At 39.7% G+C, this 9,192-nt stretch overlaps 1 pseudogene across 1 annotated transcript; it reads left to right on the top strand.

Moving 5' to 3' along the window:
• The first annotated feature begins 388 nt into the window (after window positions 1-388).
• LOC309855804 (nascent polypeptide-associated complex subunit alpha-like) lies at window positions 389-8,552 on the top strand (annotated as a pseudogene). Its single transcript has 2 exons — window positions 389-512; window positions 8,043-8,552. The product of its transcript is annotated as a nascent polypeptide-associated complex subunit alpha-like (transcript).
• Window positions 8,553-9,192: the final 640 nt, after the last annotated feature.

Genomic DNA, 9,192 nt, shown 5'->3' with positions numbered 1-9,192 from the left:
TATAAAGAATCTGGTTAAAAACACAATGTAAATTTTTAAAGTATTTCTCTTGGCAATTTAAAAAATACATAACCATGTTTAATTTATTCTTCTCAATTGTAATTATTATGCTAAAATTTGTTAGTTTACCATAAAAGTGGTCATTTCCTATAAGTTTATTGGCGGGATGTAAATTACTCAGCTTTATAATAAACACTATGCTTTATATCAGAAAACTATTATATATATATTATGAACTTTAAAACTTTTCAGCTTGAATCACATTAAGGGATATTCTGCTGATCTTGAGTGCTCTATTTTGCACATGCTTGTTGTTTTGTCCATACATTGAATGAAAAGGTGTCTTACTCTTTCTGTCTCCATCTTGGTTCAGTGTTCCCTGGACAAAATGCTAGGTGAAGCATCAGAAACTGTTCTTGCTACAAAGCAGGAGTTGCCACAGCCCTAGGCTAAGACAGGATCTGGAACAGAATCCAAAAGTGATGAATATGCACCAGAACTTGAAGAAAAGGATTTTTTTTAACATTTTATTTTTTATAAACATATATTTTTATCCCCAGGGGTACAGGTCTGTGAATCACCAGGTTTACACACTTCACAGCCCTCACCAAAGCACATACCCTCCCCAATATCCATAATCCCACCCCCTTCTCCCAAACCCCCTCCCCCCAGCAACCCTCAGTTTGTTTTGTGAGATTAAGAGTCACTTATGGTTTGTCTCCCTCCCAATCCCATCTTGTTTCATTTATTCTTCTCCTACCCACTTAAGCCCCCATGTTGCATAACCACTTCCTCATATCAGGGAGATCATATGATAGTTGTCTTTCTCTGCTTGACTTATTTCGCTAAGCATGATACGATCTAGTTCCATCCATGTTGTCGCAAATGGCAAGATTTCATTTCTTTTGATGGCTGCATAGTATTCCATTGTGTATATATACCACCTCTTCTTGATCCATTCATCTGTGGATGGACATCTAGGTTCTTTCCATAGTTTGGCTATTGTGGACATTAATGCTATAAACATTCGGGTGCATGTGCCCCTTTGGATCACTACATTTGTATCTTTAGGGTAAATACCCAATAGTGCAATTGCTAGGTCATAGGGCAGTTCTATTTTCAACATTCTGAGGAACCTCCATGCTGTTTTCCAGAGTGGCTGCACCAGCTTGCATTCCCACGAACAGTGTAGGAGGGTTCCACTTTCTCCACATCCTCGCCAGCATCTGTCATTTCCTGACTTGTTTATTTTAGCCATTCTGACTGGTGTGAGGTGATATCTCATTGTGGTTTTGATTTGTATTTCCCTGATGCCGAGTGATATGGAGCACTTTTTCATGTGTCTGTTGGCCATCTGGATGTCTTCTTTGCAGAAATGTCTGTTCATGTCCTCTGCCCATTTCTTGATTGGATTATTTGTTCTTTGGGTGTTGAGTTTGCTAAGTTCTTTATAGATTCTGGACACTAGTCCTTTATCTGATATGTCGTTTGCAAATATCTTCTCCCATTCTGTCAGTTGTCTTTTGATTTTGTTAACTGTTTCCTTTGCTGTGCAAAAGCTTTTGATCTTGATGAAATCCCAATAGTTCATTTTTTCCCTTGCTTCCCTTGCTTTTTGCGTTGTTCCTAGGAAGATGTTGCTGCGGCAGAGGTCGAAGAGGTTGCTGCCTGTGTTCTCCTCAAGGATTTTGATGGATTCCTTTCGCACATTGAGGTCCTTCATCCATTTTGAGTCTATTTTTGTGTGTGGTGTAAGGAAATGGTCCAATTTCATTTTTCTACATGTGGCTGTCCAATTTTCCCAGCACCATTTATTGAAGAGGCTGTCTTTTTTCCATTGGACATTCTTTCCTGCTTTGTCGAAGATGAGTTGACCATAGATTTGAGGGTCTATTTCTGGGCTCTCTATTCTGTTCCATTGATCTATGTGTCTGTTTTTGTGCCAGTACCATGCTGTCTTGATGATGACAGCTTTGTAATAGAGCTTGAAGTCCGGAATTGTGATGCCACCAACGTTGGCTTTCTTTTTCAATATCCCTTTGGCTATTCGAGGTCTTTTCTGGTTCCATATAAATTTTAGCATTATTTGTTCCATTTCTTTGAAAAAGATGGATGGTACTTTGATAGGAATTGCATTAAATGTGTAGATTGCTTTAGGTAGCATAGACATTTTCACAATATTTATTCTTCCAATCCAGGAGCATGGAACATTTTTCCATTTCTTTGTGTCTTCCTCAATTTCTTTCATGAGTACTTTATAGTTTTCTGAGTATAGATTCTGTGTCTCTTTGGTTAGGTTTATTCCTAGGTATCTTATGGTTTTGGATGCAATTGTAAATGGGATTGACTCCTTAATATCTCTTTCTTCTGTCTTGCTGTTGGTGTAGAGAAATGCAACTGATTTCTGTGCATTGATTTTATATCCTGACACTTTACTGAATTCCTGTATAAGTTCTAGCAGTTTTGGAGTGGAGTCTTTTGGGTTTTCCACATATAGTATCATATCATCTGTGAAGAGTGATAATTTGACTTCTTCTTTGCTGATTTGGATGCCTTTAATTTCCTTTTGTTGTCTGATTGCTGAGGCTAGGACTTCTAGTACTATGTTGAATAGCAGTGGTGATAATGGACATCCCTGCCGTGTTCCTGACCTTAGTGGAAAAGCTTTTCTCCATTGAGAATGATATTTGCGGTGGGTTTTTCATAGATGGCTTTGATGATATTGAGGTATGTGCCCTCTATCCCTACACTTTGAAGAGTTTTGATCAGGAAGGGATGCTGTACTTGGTCAAATGCTTTTTCAGCATCTATTGAAAGTATCATATGGTTCTTGTTTTTTCTTTTATTGATGTGTTGTATCACATTGACTGATTTGCGGATGTTGAACCAACCTTGCAGCCCTGGAATAAATCCCACTTGGTCGTGGTGAATAATCTTTTTAATGTACTGTTGAATCCTATTGGCTACTATTTTGTTGAGTATTTTCGCATCTGTGTTCATCAAGGATATCGGTCTATAGCTCTCTTTTTTGGTGGGATCCTTGTCTGGTTTTGGGATCAAGGTGATGCTGGCCTCATAAAATGAGTTTGGAAGTTTTCCTTCCATTTCTATTTTTTGGAACAGTTTCAGGAGAATAGGAATTAGTTCTTCTTTAAATGTTTGGTAGAATTCCCCCGGGAAGCCGTCTGGCCCTGGGCTTTTGTTTGTTTGGAGATTTTTAATGACTGTTTCAATCTCCTTACTGGTTATGGGTCTGTTCAGGCTTTCTATTTCTTCCTGGTTCAGTTGTGGTAGTTTATATGTTTCTAGGAATGCATCCATTTCTTCCAGATTGTCAAATTTATTGCCGTAGAATTGCTCATAGTATGTTCTTATAATAGTTTGTATTTCTTTGGTGTTAGTTGTGATCTCTCCTCTTTCATTCATGATTTTATTTATTTGGGTCCTTTCCCTTTTCTTTTTGATAAGTCGGGCCAGGGGTTTATCAATTTTATTAATTCTTTCATAGAAACAGCTCCTACTTTTGTTGATTTTCTCTATTGTTTTTTTGGTTTCTATTTCATTGATTTCTGCTCTGATCTTTATGATTTCTCTTCTCCTGCTGGGCTTAGGGTTTCTTTCTTGTTCTTTCTCCAGCTCCTTTAGGTGTAGGGTTAGGTTGTGTACCTGAGACCTTTCTTGTTTCTTGAGAAAGGCTTGTACCGCTATATATTTTCCTCTCAGGACTGCCTTTATTGTGTCCCACAGATTTTGAACTGTTGTATTTTCATTATCATTTGTTTCCATGATTTTTTTCAATTCTTCTTTAATTTCCCGGTTGACCCATTCATTCTTTAGAAGGATACTGTTTAGTCTCCATGTATTTGGGTTCTTTCCAAACTTCCTTTTGTGGTTGAGTTCTAGCTTTAGAGCTTTGTGGTCTGAAAATATGCAGGGAATGATCCCAATCTTTTGATACCGGTTGAGTCCTGATTTAGGACCGAGGATGTGATCTATTCTGGAGAATGTTCCATGTGCTCTAGAGAAGAATGTGTATTCTGTTGCTTTGGGATGAAATGTTCTGAATATATCTGTGATGTCCATCTGGTCCAGTGTGTCGTTGAAGGCCTTTATTTCCGTGCTGATCTTTTGCTTGGATGACCTGTCCATTTCAGTGAGGGGAGTGTTATAGTCCCCTACTATTATTGTATTGTTGTTGATGTGTTTCTTTGATTTTGTTATTAATTGGTTTATATAGTTGGCTGCTCCCACGTTGGAGGTATAGATATTTAAAATTGTTAAATCTTCTTGTTGGACAGACCCTTTGAGTATGATATAGTGCCCTTCCTCATCTCTTATTATAATCTTTGGCTTAAAATCTAATTGATCTGATATAAGGATTGCCACTCCTGCTTTCTTCTGATGTCCATTAGCATGGTAAATTCTTTTCCACCCCCTCACTTTAAATCTGGAGGTGTCTTCGGGCTTAAAATGAGTTTCCTGGAGGCAGCATATGGATGGGTTTTGTTTTTTTATCCATTCTGATACCCTGTGTCTTTTGACAGGGGCATTTAGCCCATTCACATTCAGGGTAACTATTGAGAGATATGAATTTAGTGCCATTGTATTGCCTGTAAGGTGACTGTTATTGTATATGGTCTCTGTTCCTTTCTGATCTACCACTTGTAGGCTCTCTCTTTGCTTAGAGGACCCCTTTCAATATTTCCTGTAGACCTGGTTTGGTATTTGCAAGTTCTTTCAGTTGTTGTTTGTCCTGGAAGCTTTTAATCTCTCCTTCTATTTTCAATGATAGCCTCGCTGGATATAGTATTCTGGGCTGCATGTTTTTCTCGTTTAGTGCTCTAAAAATATCATGCCAGCTCTTTCTGGCCTTCCAGGTCTCTGTGGATAAGTCAGCTGCCAATCTAATATTTTTACCATTGTATGTTACAGACTTCTTTTCCCGGGCTGCTTTCAGGATTTTCTCTTTGTCACTAAGACTTGTAAATTTTAGTATTAGGTGACGGGGTGTGGGCCTATTCTTATTGATTTTGAGGGGCGTTCTCTGAATCTCCTGAATTTTGATGCTCGTTCCCTTTGCCATATTGGGGAAATTCTCCCCAATAATTCTCTCCAGTATACCTTCTGCTCCCCTCTCTCTTTCTTCTTCTTCTGGAATCCTGATTATTCTAATGTTGTTTCGTCTTATGGTGTCACTTAATTCTCGAATTCTCCCCTCGTGGTCCAGTAGCTGTTTGTCCCTCTTTTGCTCAGCTTCTTTATTCTCTGTCATTTGGTCTTCTATATCACTAATTCTTTCTTCTGCCTCATTTATACTAGCAGTTAGAGCCTCCATTTTTGATTGCACCTCAATAATAGCTTTTTTGATTTCAACTTGGTTAGATTTTAGTTCTTTTATTTCTCCAGAAAGGGCTTTTATATCTCTCGAGAGGGTTTCTCTAATATCTTCCATGCCTTTTTCGAGCCCGGCTAGAACCTTGAGAATTGTCATTCTGAACTCTAGATCTGACATATTACCGATGTCTGTATTGATTAGGTCCCTAGCCTTCGGTACTGCCTCTTGTTCTTTTTTTTGCGTTGAATTTTTACGTCTTGTCATTTTGGCCAGATTAGAGTAAATGAAGGGGCAAGTAAAATACTAAAAGGGTGGCAACAACCCCAGGAAAATATGCTTTAACTAAATTAGAAGAGATCCAAAATCGTGAGTGGGGAGAAAGTGGATAAAAAGAGGTTCAAAAAGAAAGAAAGAAAAAAAAAGAAAAGAAAAAAAAATTTTTTAAAAAAAGAAAACACCTGAGAAAAATGTAAAAAAGAAAAAATATATATATTAGATAAACTAGTAAAAAATCGTTAAAAAAGAAAAAGGTAACAGTTAAAAAAAAAAATTTTACCCGAAGGCGAGAAGAAAAAGAAAAAAAAAATGAAAAAGAAAAAATTAAATTAACTGCAAGACTAAAAAAAAAATCACAAGAAAAAAGCCATGAGTTCCGTGCTTGGCTTTCTCCTCCTCTGGAATTCTGCTGCTCTCCTTGGTATTGAAACCACACTCCTTGGTAGGTGAACTTGGTCTAGGCTGGATTTCTTGTTGATCTTCTGGGGGAGGGGCCTGTTGTAGTGATTCTCAAGTGTCTTTGCCCCAGGCGGAATTACACCTCCCTTACCCGGGGCCAGGGTGAGTAATCCGCTCCGGTTTGCTTTCAGGAGATTTTGTTCCCTGAGCGCTTTCCGTAGAGTTCCAGAGGACGGGAACACAAATGGCGGCCTCCTGGTCTCCGGCCCGGAGGAGCCGAGAGCCCAGGGCCCCACTCCTCAGTGCGCCCTCAGAGAACAGCGCCCAGTTATTCCCGTCTGCTTGACCTCCGGCCGCGCTCCGAGCTCACCGAGCCTGCGATCGGTTCAAGGTAACACCGAGCTGCGAGCTTACTGTCGGCTCTGTTTCTGTAGCCGGCTTTCCCGTTCCAATACCCGCAAGCTCTGCGACACTCAGACACCCCCGATCCTTCTGTGATCCTGCGGGACCTGAGGCCACGCTGACCCCGCGTGGGCTTCGCCCCGGTTTAGCCTCTGGAGCGATGTCCCTCAGCGGAACAGACTTTTAAAAGACCTGATTTTGTGCGCGGTTGCTCCGCCGCTTGCCGGGAGCCGGCACCTCCCCCCGGGGTCTATCTTCCCGTCGCTTTGGATTCACTTCTCCGCCGGTCCTACCTTTCAGAAAGTGGTTGTTTTTCTGTTTCCAGAATTGCTGTTCTTCTTCTCTTCGGTCTGCCAATGGATTTTCAGGTGTTTGCAATCTTTAGATAAGCTATCTAGCTGATCTCCGGCTAGCTGAAGCAGTCTCAGCTTGCTACTTCTCCGCCATCTTGAAAATCGGATTTTTTTTTTTTAAGCAAGGGCAAAAATGAACTATTGGGATTTCATCAAGATCAAAAGCTTTTGCATAGGAAAGGAAACAGTTAACAAAATCAAAAGACAACTGACAGAATGGGAGAAGATATTTGCAAACGACATATCAGATAAAGGACTAGTGTCCAGAATCTATAAAGAACTTAGCAAACTCAACACCCAAAGAACAAATAATCCAATCAAGAAATGGGCAGAGGACATGAACAGACATTTCTGCAAAGAAGACATCCAGATGGCCAACAGACACATGAAAAAGTGCTCCATATCACTCGGCATCAGGGAAATACAAATCAAAACCACAATGCGATATCACCTCACACCAGTCAGAATAGCTAAAATCAACAAGTCAGGAAATGACAGATGCTGGCGAGGATGCGGAGAAAGGGGAACCCTCCTACACTGTTGGTGGGAATGCAAGCTGGTGCAGCCACTCTGGAAAACAGCATGGAGGTTCCTCAGAATGTTGAAAATAGAACTGCCCTATGACCCAGCAATTGCACTATTGGGTATTTACCCTAAAAATAAAAACGTAGTGATCCAAAGGGGCACGTGCACCCGAATGTTTATAGCAGCATTGTCCACAATAGCCAAACTATGGAAAGAACCTATATGTCCATCAACAGATGAATGGATCAAGAAGATGTGGTATATATACACAATGGAATACTATGCAGCCATCAAAAGAAATGAAATCTTGCCATTTGCGACAACATGGATGGAACTAGAGCGTATCATGCTTAGCGAAATAAGTCAAGCAGAGAAAGACAACTATCATATGATCTCCCTGATATGAGGAAGTGGTGATGCAACATGGGGGCTTAAGTGGGTACGAGAAGAATAAATGAAACAAGATGGGATTGGGAGGGAAACAAACTATAAGTGACTCTTAATCTCACAAAACAAACTGAGGGTTGCTGGGGGGAAAGGGTTTGGGAGAAGGTGGTGGGATTATGGATATTGGGGAGGGTATGTGCTTTGGTGAGTGCTGTGAATTGTGTAAACTTGGTGATTCACAGACCTGTACCCCTGGGGATAAAAATATATGTTTATAAAAAAAAATTTTATTAAAACCCTTAAAAAAAAAAAACTGCCACCTACCAAAAAAAAAAAAGAAGAAGAAGAAAAGGATTCTACATAAGAAACCTCACAACAAGCTCAGCTATCAGCAGCATCTGAAATTTATGAAGAACCAGTCAGTAAGGCAAAACAGAGCTCGACTGAAAAGAAAGCATGGAAGCTGTGTATAAACTGGATCATCAACAGGTTATAGGGGTTACTAGAGTCATTATCTGGAAATCTAAGAATATCCTCTTTATCATCACAAAACTAATGTCTACAATAACCCAGCTTCAGGCACCTGCATATTTTTGGGGAAAATCCAAGTCTGAACATCTATCTCAGCAAGCACAACTAGCTACTGCTGAGAAATTTAAATTTCAAAGTGAAGATGTCTCAAACATTCAAGAAAACACATAACTCCAACTGTACAAGAGGAGAATGAAGAGAAAGAAGTTGATGAAACACGTGCAGAGGTTAAGGACATGGAATTATTCGTGTCACAAGTAAATGTGTCATGAGCGAAGGCACCTTGATTCCTGAAGAACAAGAGTAATGATATTGTAAATGCTTTTATGGAATTAACAATGTAACCATCTGAAAAGTAGGAACTTTTCTAGTGTTTCAAAAGAATAACTACATCTTTTTTTAAAATTTTGTTTTAATTAATTAATTTATTTTCACAAAAACAGTATTCATTATTTTTTTCACCACACCCAGTACTCCATGCAATCCGAGCCCTCTATAATACCCACCACCTGGTACCCCAACCTCCCACCCCCCCGCCACATCAAACAGCTCATATTGTTTTTAAGAGTCCAGTCTCTCATGATTCATCTCCCTTTCCAATTTACCCCAACTCCCTTCTCTCTAACACCCCTTGTCCTCGATGATATTTGTTATGCTTCACAAATAAAAGAAACCATATGATAATTGACTTACTGCTTGACTGATTTCACTCAGCATAATCTCTTCCAGTCCCGTCCATGTTACTACAAAAGTTGGGTATTCATCTTTTCTGATGGAGGCATAATACTCCATAGTGTATATGGACCACATCTTCCTTATCCACTCGTCCATAGAAGGGCATCTTGGTTCTTTCCATAGTTTGGCGATCATGGCCATTGCTGCTATAAACATTGGGGTACAGGTGGCCCTTCTTTCCACTACATCTGTATCTTTGGGGTAAATACCCAGGAGTGCAATGGCAGGGTCATAGGGAAGTTCTATTTT

The sequence above is a fragment of the Mustela nivalis genome (genome assembly GCF_964662115.1).
Source record: "Mustela nivalis genome assembly, chromosome: X".
Classification (NCBI taxonomy): Eukaryota; Metazoa; Chordata; class Mammalia; order Carnivora; family Mustelidae; genus Mustela; species Mustela nivalis.
Note: the sequence above shows the minus strand (reverse complement) of the source record. Positions and strands in the feature narration are given on the sequence as shown.